A 13392-nucleotide genomic window follows, 5' to 3' on the forward strand; every position below is an offset into this window, starting at 1 on the left:
GTGCACCGTGGAGCGGGATTCGGGACCCGGCGGTCGCAGCCGGGGAGAGCCGCGGGGACGCACTTCCGGCGCTGCGCCTACACGACTCTGCCCCTGCCTGTCGCGGACTCCCTCAGAAGCGGCAGCACCTTCCCTGCACCTCTCTCCCCCTGCGTATATCACCTGCTGGACCTGGGGGAGGAGGGGGGAGGACTTGGAGGTGAGGGGGACTCCTGGGCTAGTTTGTTCATCACTATAGCCCTGCTGGAGCTCAGTGACGGAGGCCATCTTGGGGGTGGCAGGCGAGATTCATCTCAACACTGAATGGCCATTGTTTAGGTGCTGCATAGCCCTGCTTTCCCCGGAGCCACAGTGCGGCCCCAGCTTATATTACTATATATCTGCCAGCCGCCCTGTGAGAGAGGAGGGCCTTTGGGGTCGTGCTATACCCGCCGGCTCCCGACGTTGCGCACTGCCTGCTGACAGACCTGTCAGAAGACAAGCTCCGGTGTCACATCGCAATAGACAGCTCCTGGGGACCCTCGCGTACGGACGACCAGGTACAATTGTGGGACCCTTGTCTCTCCCCCCGACGCTGCCTGGTCCTTGCTCTCCCCGATTCTGCTGTCACGCTTCTATCTATTGCTACAAGTGTCGCTCATCATTTGTCAGCTGCCCTACGAAGATAATAATAGGGTCACCGGCCCTCATCTCCCCCTCTGTGCTGTCTAAGATGCTGACCTAGCAACACAATTTGTCCTACCTGGACCGTGATAGTTTTCTTTATACCTTTCACTTTTTTACTTAACATATATCCAACAAACAACGTCTGTGTCTCTTTTTACATTTGTGATACCCCCAAAATTAGTGAAACCAGGTGGCGCAACCTTATCACAACAGGATTTGAGTGGTCAAAGAAAGGCTTACACAATAAATATGATGGAATGGTTCCAGCTCCAGATTGATTAACAATGGGCTAAAAAAATAATGAGAAAATACAACACATAGTGTATTCCGCTTGAATGAAAGTGTGATTTTATTACTCAATGGTCCCACTCACATAGTATAGCTGATAAATTTGCATGTAGTAGGCAGAATCTCATTCTGGCTGGTTTTACTTCTTAAATGTGTTACGATACCGTTCCCATAAGGAGCTTGAATAGAGAATAATGATAGTGCAATATCGTCTGTGTATTTGATTTAAAATAAATTTAATACAAGACACACTCACAAACAAAGGTTAAAAAACAGCATGTATCAGAAGGCATCCAGAAAACTGCAGCGGACAGTGTGGAGATATAGTCACCCAAAGTCCCGGTTACTGAAGGTGTCCCAAAACTGCCGAGTATGTCCTCCGGATCCTCCGTCAATGCCGCACAGATAGGTCCTATCTGTGCGGCATTGACGGAGGATCCGGAGGACATACTCGGCAGTTTTGGGACACCTTCAGTAACCGGGACTTTGGGTGACTATATCTCCACACTGTCCGCTGCAGTTTTCTGGATGCCTTCTGATACATGCTATTTTTTAACCTTTGTTTGTGAGTGTGTCTTGTATTAAATTTATTTTAAATCAAATACACAGACGATATTGCACTATCATTATTCTCTATTCAAGCTCCTTAAGGGAACGGTATCGTAACACATTTAAGAAGTAAAACCAGCCAGAATGAGATTCTGCCTACTACATGCAAATTTATCAGCTATACTATGTGAGTGGGACCATTGAGTAATAAAATCACACTTTCATTCAAGCGGAATACACTATGTGTTGTATTTTCTCATTATTTTTTTAGCCCATTGTTAATCAATCTGGAGCTGGAACCATTCCATCATATTTATTGTGTAAGCCTTTCTTTGACCACTCAAATCCTGTTGTGATAAGGTTGCGCCACCTGGTTTCACTAATTTTGGGTGCATGATTCTTAATTAAAACCACGATGAAGGTTTTTTGTGTGACCAAGGGCTGCTACCTAATTATAAGCGCAATTAGGATTGTCTATTTTGCTTTACTATTTGTGATACCCCGCCTACCCTCTTCACTTCCCCATAATGGCGCAAAGAAACAAGAAAAACACGCAGGCCCCCACAAAGTTTTTTGGACAAAAATCTAAGGGCCCCCCAACTCCTGCATTGCTCACGGATTCTCCTTCCTCCCCCTGCTCATCGGAAACGGGTATTGACCCACAGATCCAAGCAGTTATAACTGTGGCGGAATCAGTCCTTAGCTCTGCACTACCGTCCTTCCTGATAGACTTCTTTCACCACGTCTTACCTGACCTTTCAGATGCTGATTGCCTTTGTGATAGAGCCTACAGAGCGCTCCGAGCGAAACCGACCCCGACACAGCCGCCTAGGGATGTTATAGTTCGGCTACATTATTTTCGCTCAAAGGAACGTATTCTAATGTCCGTACGAGATTCTCCAGTGGTCAACTTCCGGGATATGCAACTGCAAGTTTTTCAAGATCTGGCCCCCTCCACCATCCAAAAGATACGGGACTTGCAGCCCGTTACTCGTATACTACGCCAACAACAAATACAATATAGGTGGGGATTTCCTTTCATGTTACAAGTTACAGCGAACAATTCTACTCACTCTGTCAAAACCTTAAATCAAGGTCAGGATCTGTTGGCTAAACTTGGTCTCCTCCCTGCACCGTCACCCGATGGTGGGACTGCCTCTTCCTCTGGGCCACGACACTCCCAAATCCCTCCGCCTGAATGGACGAGGGTAACTCGTCACCGTAACGACACCAATGACCCTCCTTGATTTTGGCGAACTCTTTTTTGAATATATTTGAATAGTTCTCAACACTTTTAGAAATGTGTCTCCTGATAAGAGGAGACTCTTGCTATCATCTTCCATCTTTTAATGTGCTTGCCATGAGCTCTGATATTGCTCACCAAGGTCTAAAGTTGGCCATGAGTTACGCCTAGCCTGGTAATATTACGCTGGGCTTATCCCGTTTGCCTTGTCCCCCCTTGTCCCCCCCCCCCCCCCTCTCTCCCCTCTCCCTTTTTTATTTTTTTTTATTTTTTGGTTATGACAAAGTACGTTTTTGTTTATTGTTTTTTCATATTTTGGGTTACATTATTGTATTTTCGTCTCTAGCCGACTCAACTATCGCTGTCCAGAGGGACCCGGTTCTCCTGCATTAGTTTGCTGTTCCCACCACTCCCGTGCTCCCTTTATTTGTTATTTCAAAGTATGATGTTTTATATTTGTGTAGTGGTCCTTGATTGGGACCCTATAAGTCAGGGTTTTCTCCCATATGGGTTCTCTATCGCTTTCTTTTCTTCTATATTTCTGACTCTTGTTTTTTGTTGTTCTTCTTCTTTCCTTTTTCTTCCTCCCCGGAACGGGTTTCTGCTGCTCCTCTTTTGTTCTTTGGTGTCACATGGCGCTTAAACTGTTTTCTATAAATGTTAACGGGCTTAATTCTCCCAAGAAACGTACAGAGATGTTATCCACCTGTCGGAGAGAGAAGGCTGACATAGTTTTCCTCCAAGAGACCCATTCATCGGTACACACTCTCAACTTCATGGTAAGCAATTTACCCAGACCTTTTTTGCCTCTGCTGCCTGTAAAAAAGGGGGGTAGCTATATTGATCCACCGAAATATCCCGTTTGTCCACACTACAACCATAGCTGATCCTGATGGCCGATACCTGATAGTGATTGGTACGCTCCGCACTGATATTCTAACGCTCGTGTCTGTATACGCCCCCAATCAAGACCAATCCCGTTTTTTTCGCACGCTCTTTTTGCGTCTTAATAGAGTAGCGCAAGACCACATTATTCTAGGTGGGGACTTTAACACTGTGCTTGATCCCTTCTTAGATAAATCTAATCCTCCTAAAACTAAGACGGAAGCGTCTCTGTCTGATGCTGCCCTTACATTGACATCCTCCCTCACACAACTTGATTTACAAGACACCTGGCGTCTTAAACACTCCAGCGCTAGAGACTATACCCACTTCTCTGCACCTCATCAGCATTACTCTCGAATAGATATGATACATGTCTCTCGCTCACTCTCGATGTTGATATCTGATTCGGGCATCACTCCCTGTTCCTGGACGGACCATGCAGGAGTATATATCCTGATCGACCTTTATGGAACCCCTAATAAGTCCCGTAAATGGCGTCTTGATGATACTCTTCTTTCACACCCCTCCACTCTTTCAGACACTAAATTGAACCTGAATTTTTTTTTGGAGGAAAACGCCTCCCCAGAAGTCTCTCCTAGACTAGTTTGGGAAGCGCATAAAGTCACTATTCGCGGCCAATTTATGTCTAAGGCCTCAGCTATATGTAAGAAAGCAGCACAGGAAGTTTCCTCATTGGAATCTCAAATTTCTGCGCTTTTAGCCCAACACAAAATTGCCCCATGCAACTCCCTACTCTCCCAGATAAATAACCTCAGAGGTCAGTTGAACACCCTTTTATCGCGGAGAGCGGCAGCTATACTACAGAAGCTCCGTCAAAAATTTTACGATAAAGCGGATAAAATAGATAGCCTTTTAGCTAATAAGTTAAGAAGTAAGCAAGCTATGGGACTGATAGATAAACTACATTCTTCTGCGTTAGACGCACTCACTTATGATCCTAAATTGATGGTGGAGGAATTTCGAAACAATTATAGCTCCTTATATAATCTCCCTGCCCCCCCTCTTCCCTCCGATGGTCCGGAGGGAGCATGTTCATATTTGTTGGGTGACACCTTGCCGTGTTTGACAGAGCAACAGATTTATCTTCTTAATGCGGATATATCGCTAGAAGAGACGGTTGCCGCTATCAAATCAATGCGGTCGTCAGCTGCCCCTGGTCCAGATGGCTTTACCGCTCAGTATTACAAAACATTTCATTCGGAATTGGCTCCATACCTTACCTCGCTCTTTAATAATGTTCTAGAGGGAGCATCATTTGCGCCAGCGACTGTACAGGCTGACATTGTTGTGATTCCAAAGCTAGAGAGGGATTCAACGCGATGTTCCAACTATCGCCCGATTTCTTTGCTGAACGTAGATCTTAATATATACGCTAAAATCTTGGCCAACCGCTTAGCTCCCCTACTTACACAACTGATACACCCGGACCAAGTGGGCTTAATTTCTGGCCGCCAGGCTTCCGATAATACCAGGAGAGCCATAGATTTGATCCACTCTATCCATAAACAGAAACTACCCTCGTTGTTGCTGGCATTAGATGCCGAGACGGCTTTTGACAGAATTTCCTGGCCCTTTGCTTTCTCTGTACTTCGGAGGATGGGTTTTTCTGGCAAGTTCCTAGAAGGTGTTTCGGCGCTTTACAGATCCCCTACTGCCACGATTTCTGATAATCGCCTCACCTCTTCCGCATTCAATATCACTAACGGCACCAGACAGGGATGCCCGCTTTCCCCATTGCTATTTGCCCTGGTTATGGAACCACTGGCAGCACGGATCCGAGCTAATATTGATATAGCTGGAGTGCGGGTGGGCCCTACTGAACATAAAATTGCGTTATACACTGATGATGTCCTAATTGTCACAACTGAGGGCCTGAGTTGACGGGAGGCAACCTCAGTTGTAGGGGCTGAGATGTAACGGAACCTGGGAGGTTGTATCAGACCCCTAGACATGTAAGTAACATGTAGAATAACTGCCCGAAGGCGTGACCACGACAACCAGGATAAAAGTCAATGATGTTTATTATGACAAACTCCGTAACACAGCAGAAAATAAGAAAACATAAAAGTCAGCAGGGCAATAATACAGTTCCTGGGTACTACAGGGTGGCAAGGGCCACAGGCACTGGTAGTGTGAGACAGTTCTAATAATCTTCTAGTTGGAAAGTCCTTACCAGGCCTGACTGTAGCAATGGAGAGAACCCAGGATCGTACCAGCTGGTGTTCCAGGAAAGGCTGGGCTGCTGAAGGTAAAACGGCTGCTGTGGATACTGGCTGGAACCAGACTGTTGTTGGTACGGAGTGGATACTGGCTGGAACCAGTTAAATAATAAACGAACTTGAGAGCGATGAAATAATAATACCGGTGGAGAGTGGTAAACTGCAGAAAGGACACCGGCCCTTTAAGGGAAGCTGTACACTGCTGGAAGCTGGGCTGGAAGCAGGTGATTGACTTGAGAGCGATGAAATAATAATACCGGTGGAGAGTGGTAAACTGCAGAAAGGACACCGGCCCTTTAAGAGAAGTTGTACACTGCTGGAAGCAGGTGATTGCTGTAGCTGGAAACAGGTGAGTCCAAAATGGATCGGAGAGTCAGGCTACACCGCAGATGGAATGCTGGTGCGGGTCTCTATAGCAGAAGTCTGGAGACAGGAGCTGGAACCTGGAAGACAACCACAGGAGAGAGACAAACTGGAACTAGGTTAGACAACCAAAGCACTGACGCCTTCCTTGTTCAGGCACAGCTTACTTATACCTGCAGCAAGGAAGGGGTTGGCTAGGCAATTATGCAAATCAACAATACAGACAGCAGATTGGTGGAAATGATCAGATGACAAAAACCAAGATGGCTGCGCCCATGCAGACACTTGGAGGGAAGTTTGGTTTGTAATCCATGTGAGAATTGAAACAGTAATGGCGACGCCGGCCACAGGAGACAGGAGACGCCAGACTGACAAGCGCACATTTAACCACGCGGGCACAGCGGAGGCCGCGGCTGATGAAATCACCACTCTGACATTCTGCATGTGGAAACTCAGAAACAGCGGGATCCGGTCCTGGAATGCTGAGCCAGCCTTAGGAGGCATCTGAAGGGTAAGTAATGGCGTCCAGATACCCGGATCGTGACAGCACCCCCCCCTTTAGGAGTGGCCCCAGGACACTTCTTAGGCTTTAAAGGAAACTTTGCGTGGAAATTTCGGACCAAAGCAGGAGCATGGACGTCTGAGGCATTGGTCCAAGAGCGTTCTTCAGGACCATAGCCCTTCCAGTCAATGAGGTATTGTAACTGACCGTAACGGAAACGTGAGTCCAAAATCTTGGCCACCTCGTACTCGACTCCCCGTTGAGTCTGAACTTTGGGAGCTGGAGGAAGTGCGGAATGAAACCGATTCAGGATCAGCGGTTTCAACAAAGAAACATGAAATGTCCTGGGTATTTTCAAGAAGGATGGTAACTGTAACCTGTAGGCAACAGGATTGATGACTTGTTCAATCTTGAAGGGTCCGATGTAGCGAGGTGCAAATTTCATGCTGGGAACTCTCAACCTCAAATTCTTCGTGGACAACCACACACGATCACCCACCTTGAGAGCAGGAACCGCTCTACGCTTCCTATCGGCAAACTTTTTATACCTGAATGAGGCTTTAAGCAGGGCTGCGCGGACGTTCTTCCAGTTATTTGAAAACTGACGCAAGGTGACATCCACTGCTGGAACAGAAGTTGCGGGAAGCGGTTGGAATTCTGGGACTTTAGGGTGGAATCCATAATTAATGAAGAATGGTGTAGAAGAAGATGAGGAATGGTATTGATTGTTGTGGCTGAACTCGGCCCAAGGAAGGAGTTGAACCCAGTCATCTTGAGAGGAAGACACATATATACGGAGGAAGGCCTCCAAGTCCTGATTCACCCTCTCGGTTTGACCATTGGTCTGAGGATGGTAAGCCGTGGAAAACTTTAACTTGACTTGGAGGGCTTGACACAAACTTCGCCAAAATTTGGCTACAAATTGTACTCCACGATCCGAGATGATCTCTTCAGGAAGACCGTGAAGTCGGAAGATCTCTTGTATAAACACTTGAGCCAACTTGGAAGCTGACGGAAGACCGGTGAGAGGGATGAAATGTGCCATCTTGGTGAACCGGTCAACTACCACCCAGATGGTATTAAACTTGTTGCAGATAGGTAGATCGGAAACAAAGTCCATCGACAAATGGGTCCATGGTCGACGGGGAACAGATAATGGAACCAGTTGCCCCGCAGGCGACTGGCGGGAGACTTTGTGTTGGGCACACTTTGGGCAGGAGGCAATAAATTCCATAACGTCCTTTTTCAGAGTTGGCCACCAGTAGGACCTAGAAATAAATTCAAGGGTTTTCTGAATGCCTGTATGTCCAGCAAAACGGGAAGCATGGGCCCAATGCATGAGCTTCTTCCTTAGAACTGGCTTAACAAAACTTTTCCCTGGTGGAGGCGTAGAGTCCATCCCTACCGTGGAGAATGCCAACGGATTAATAATAGGATGCTTGTCTGCAGACTCGGACTCATTTTCTTGCTCCCATGAGCGGGAAAGGGCATCGGCCTTACGATTCTGAGAACCCGGACAGAACTGGAGTTTAAAGTCAAATCTGGAAAAGAAAAGTGCCCATCTGGCCTGACGAGGGTTGAGACATTGTGCGCCTTTGAGATATAAAAGATTTTTGTGGTCGGTAAGTATGGTGATTGAGTGGGAAGCTCCCTCCAACAGGTATCTCCACTCCTCCAGAGCGAGCTTGATGGCTAGCAACTCCTGATCGCCAATGGCATAGTTGCGCTCAGCTGGGGAGAACTTCCGGGAGAAGAAACTGCAAGGATGTAGATGTCCATCTTTGGCCCTCTGGGATAACACTGCTCCTACTCCAACGGAGGAGGCATCTACCTCTAAGATAAAAGGAGAGTCGGTGTCAGGCTGTTTCAGAACTGGTGCAGAGATGAACCGTTGCTTCAGAAGGTGAAAGGCCTGTGTAGCTTCCTCGGACCACTTGGACGGATTAGCACCTTTCTTGGTTAATGCAGTGATAGGCGCCACAATGGTGGAAAAGTCTCGTATAAATTTTCTATAATAATTGGCGAACCCTAAGAACCTCTGGACCCCTTTGAGGCTTAAGGGTATAGGCCAATTCTGGATTGCTTGGAGTTTCTCAGGATCCATCTCTAGTCCGGAACCGGACACAATGTAACCTAGAAACGGAATGGTTTTAACTTCAAACACACACTTCTCCAATTTACAATAGAGGTGATTGACACGGAGACGGGAAAGAACCTCTTTTACCCAGAAACGATGATCTTCGAGATTATTAGCAAAGATGAGGATGTCGTCTAGATAAACCACGACATGGCGGTACAAGATGTCCCTGAAGATCTCATTCACGAAGTGCTGGAAGACTGCTGGAGCGTTGCTCAATCCGAAGGGCATGACGAGGTACTCATAATGTCCGTCACGGGTGTTAAAGGCGGTCTTCCACTCGTCACCCTCACGGATTCGGATGAGATTGTAGGCACCCCTCAAGTCCAGCTTTGTGAAAATGGTTGCACCACTAACTCTATCAAAGAGCTCAGTAATCAGGGGTAAAGGGTATCGGTTCTTGACGGTAATGTCGTTCAGACCCCTGTAGTCGATGCACGGACGCAGACCACCGTCTTTCTTCTTAACGAAGAAGAAGCCTGCGCCGGCTGGAGAAGAAGATGGTCGGATGAAACCCTTCGCCAGGTTCTCTTTGATGTACTCTTCCATGGAGTGTGTCTCGGGCAGAGACAACGGATAAGTTCGGCCTCGCGGTGGAACCTTCCCTGGAATGAGGTCGATTGGGCAGTCCCATTCTCTATGAGGAGGAAGGATATCAGCAGAGGCTTTACTGAACACATCCGTGAAGTCTTGATATGGAGGAGGCGGAACATCAGTTGACCTGGGGAAGGAAGAACAAACAGGAAGAACTTTGGCTAAACAAGTCTCAGCACAGGAGGGACCCCATGCCAGTATTTGCGTAGTCGTCCAGTCAATTGATGGGTTGTGGAGACGGAGCCATGGAAGGCCTAAAACCACTGGATGTGTGGCTCTTGGAATCACTAAAAAAGAAATATACTCAGAATGAAGAACTCCCACTCTCAGACGAACTGGAAGAGTCCTTAAGGAAATGACTGCGTCAAAAATCTTGCTGCCATCCACGGCAGTCAAAGAGATGGACGAGGACAGTCTCTCGGTGGGTAGGGACCACCGTTTAACATAAGCTTCGGTTATGAAATTCCCAGCTGCTCCGGAATCAAGGAGGGCAATGACGTTCCTGTAACGTTGAGCAATTTGGAGCGACACTGGGAGGTTACAGTCATGAGGAGATGGAGAGGAGATCATCACTCCTAGCCGGCCCTCTCCTTGGCGAACTAGGATCTGGAGTCCCGGACGTTTGGGACAGGCATTGATAGTGTGCGACGGAGCTGCACAGTAGAGACAGAGAGACTCAGAGAGACGTTTTCGGCGCTCAGCAGGAGATAGACGGGAACGACTAATTTGCATAGGCTCATCCTTGGATGGAGATGGTTGACGAGAAGGAGGAGCAGAAGATTTAGGAGTAGATGATCTTCCTCGCTCGGTTGCTCTCTCTCTAAAACGTAGATCAACCTTCGTGCAAAGAGAAATTAGCTCATCCAACTTAGAGGGCAAGTCTCTGGTAGCTAACTCATCCTTGATGCGTTCTGATAAGCCATGCCAGAATGCAGCATACAGGGCCTCGTCGTTCCATGCCAGTTCGGATGCCAGGATTTTAAACTGTATAAGATACTGTCCCACGGTACGTGTTCCCTGGCGTAAACGAAGAATCTCAGATGAAGCAGATGTTATCCGGCCTGGCTCGTCGAAGATGCGCCTGAATGTAGCTACAAAGTCAGTATAGGAGGATAGCAGGGGATCAGACTTCTCCCATAAAGGTGATGCCCAGTCAAGGGCTGAGCCACTGAGAAGGGAGATGATATAGGCAATTTTGGTACGGTCACTGAAGAAATTGCCAGGTAGAAGCTCAAAGTGGATTTCACATTGATTGAGAAATCCCCTGCAGAACCTTGGAGATCCATCAAATTTTGCTGGCGTTGGAAGATGAAGATGTGGACTGGAAATGGGTAAGGTGAGTGGGGTTACAGCTGGTGTCACTGTAGTGGACGCACCGGACGTGCCAGGTCCACGGAGGGTCGTTTGAATCCCATCCAGCTGTGTGGAGAGATCCTGGAGACAGCGGATGATGTGGCCCTGTGCAGCCTCCTGATGTTCAAGTCGGGCTGCCAGTTCTTGCATCGGCCTGGCCGCTTGATCCTGGTCTCCGGCTGGATTCATTAGGTCAGTGCTTACTGTCACAACTGAGGGCCTGAGTTGACGGGAGGCAACCTCAGTTGTAGGGGCTGAGATGTAACGGAACCTGGGAGGTTGTATCAGACCCCTAGACATGTAAGTAACATGTAGAATAACTGCCCGAAGGCGTGACCACGACAACCAGGATAAAAGTCAATGATGTTTATTATGACAAACTCCGTAACACAGCAGAAAATAAGAAAACATAAAAGTCAGCAGGGCAATAATACAGTTCCTGGGTACTACAGGGTGGCAAGGGCCACAGGCACTGGTAGTGTGAGACAGTTCTAATAATCTTCTAGTTGGAAAGTCCTTACCAGGCCTGACTGTAGCAATGGAGAGAACCCAGGATCGTACCAGCTGGTGTTCCAGGAAAGGCTGGGCTGCTGAAGGTAAAACGGCTGCTGTGGATACTGGCTGGAACCAGACTGTTGTTGGTACGGAGTGGATACTGGCTGGAACCAGTTAAATAATAAACGAACTTGAGAGCGATGAAATAATAATACCGGTGGAGAGTGGTAAACTGCAGAAAGGACACCGGCCCTTTAAGGGAAGCTGTACACTGCTGGAAGCTGGGCTGGAAGCAGGTGATTGACTTGAGAGCGATGAAATAATAATACCGGTGGAGAGTGGTAAACTGCAGAAAGGACACCGGCCCTTTAAGAGAAGTTGTACACTGCTGGAAGCAGGTGATTGCTGTAGCTGGAAACAGGTGAGTCCAAAATGGATCGGAGAGTCAGGCTACACCGCAGATGGAATGCTGGTGCGGGTCTCTATAGCAGAAGTCTGGAGACAGGAGCTGGAACCTGGAAGACAACCACAGGAGAGAGACAAACTGGAACTAGGTTAGACAACCAAAGCACTGACGCCTTCCTTGTTCAGGCACAGCTTACTTATACCTGCAGCAAGGAAGGGGTTGGCTAGGCAATTATGCAAATCAACAATACAGACAGCAGATTGGTGGAAATGATCAGATGACAAAAACCAAGATGGCTGCGCCCATGCAGACACTTGGAGGGAAGTTTGGTTTGTAATCCATGTGAGAATTGAAACAGTAATGGCGACGCCGGCCACAGGAGACAGGAGACGCCAGACTGACAAGCGCACATTTAACCACGCGGGCACAGCGGAGGCCGCGGCTGATGAAATCACCACTCTGACATTCTGCATGTGGAAACTCAGAAACAGCGGGATCCGGTCCTGGAATGCTGAGCCAGCCTTAGGAGGCATCTGAAGGGTAAGTAATGGCGTCCAGATACCCGGATCGTGACACTAATATCTCTGGGATCCCCATCTCAGTCGTTACAGCCACTCCTTTCTGAGATAGACCTCTACTCTAAACATTCAGGTTATAAACTTAATACGAGTAAGACTGAAGTATTGAACTTTTATATCCCCGGCCCGATTAAGCTCTCTTTGGAAAATTCCTTTCCATTTCAATGGCACAACCAAAAGATTAAATACCTAGGTATTTTTCTAACGCATAGCCATCATCAACTTTACCAAGCTAATTTTCCTAGGCTTTTAGACCGAACTAAATCGGACTTGTCTTCTTGGTCTAGCCTCTTTATCTCCTGGATAGGTAGGGTAAACTCGGTGAAGATGAACGTGCTCCCTCGGATACTTTACCTGTTCCAGACCCTACCGATATTTATTCCTCCATCTGTTTTTAAATTCTTATAGTTCCATACGTCACAATTCATATGGGCGAATAAACGCCACCGTGTCCGATTGAAACTTTTACAGCGCCCCACATTTAGTGGCGGCCTAGGCATCCCAGATTTTAGAAGATATTATTTAGCCACACAGCTCTCACACTGTGTACAATGGTGCAACCCCGAATCTAGAAGGGTCTGGGTATCTATAGAAGCCGCTGAAGTGGGTCTCTCTTCTCTCTCTTCTCTTCTCTGGCTTTTGAAATCCGGCCGCCCCAGAACTATAGCATCCCACCCCGTAGTCTCCCGCTCACTAACGATTTGGGACTTTGCCAATAGGAAATATGGCTTGGCCCCCGCCCCATCCCCTGTCATCCCAATATTACACAACCCTGCATTCCCTCCTGGTACAAATAAATCACTGTTTGCTCCTTGGCAAGATAGAGGTATCTTATATCTGAATGATATTACCAGGGATATTAGTTTTCCACAGTTTACTCAGATTCAAGAAACTATTGATATTCCCTCTAGATATTTTTATCAATTTTTACAACTCAGACATTTTCATTCCTCAGTGGGCCGCGTCCTATCTAGTAGACCCCTGACCACGTTTGAGACTATATGTTTCAGACGTCACTCAACCAAAGGCCTAATCTCCCTCTTATATACTACTCTCACTGGGGATGCTCCCTCTCAGCGAGATCCTCACGAAA

The sequence above is a fragment of the Pseudophryne corroboree genome, chromosome 1 (genome assembly GCF_028390025.1).
Source record: "Pseudophryne corroboree isolate aPseCor3 chromosome 1, aPseCor3.hap2, whole genome shotgun sequence".
Taxonomy (NCBI): Eukaryota; Metazoa; Chordata; class Amphibia; order Anura; family Myobatrachidae; genus Pseudophryne; species Pseudophryne corroboree.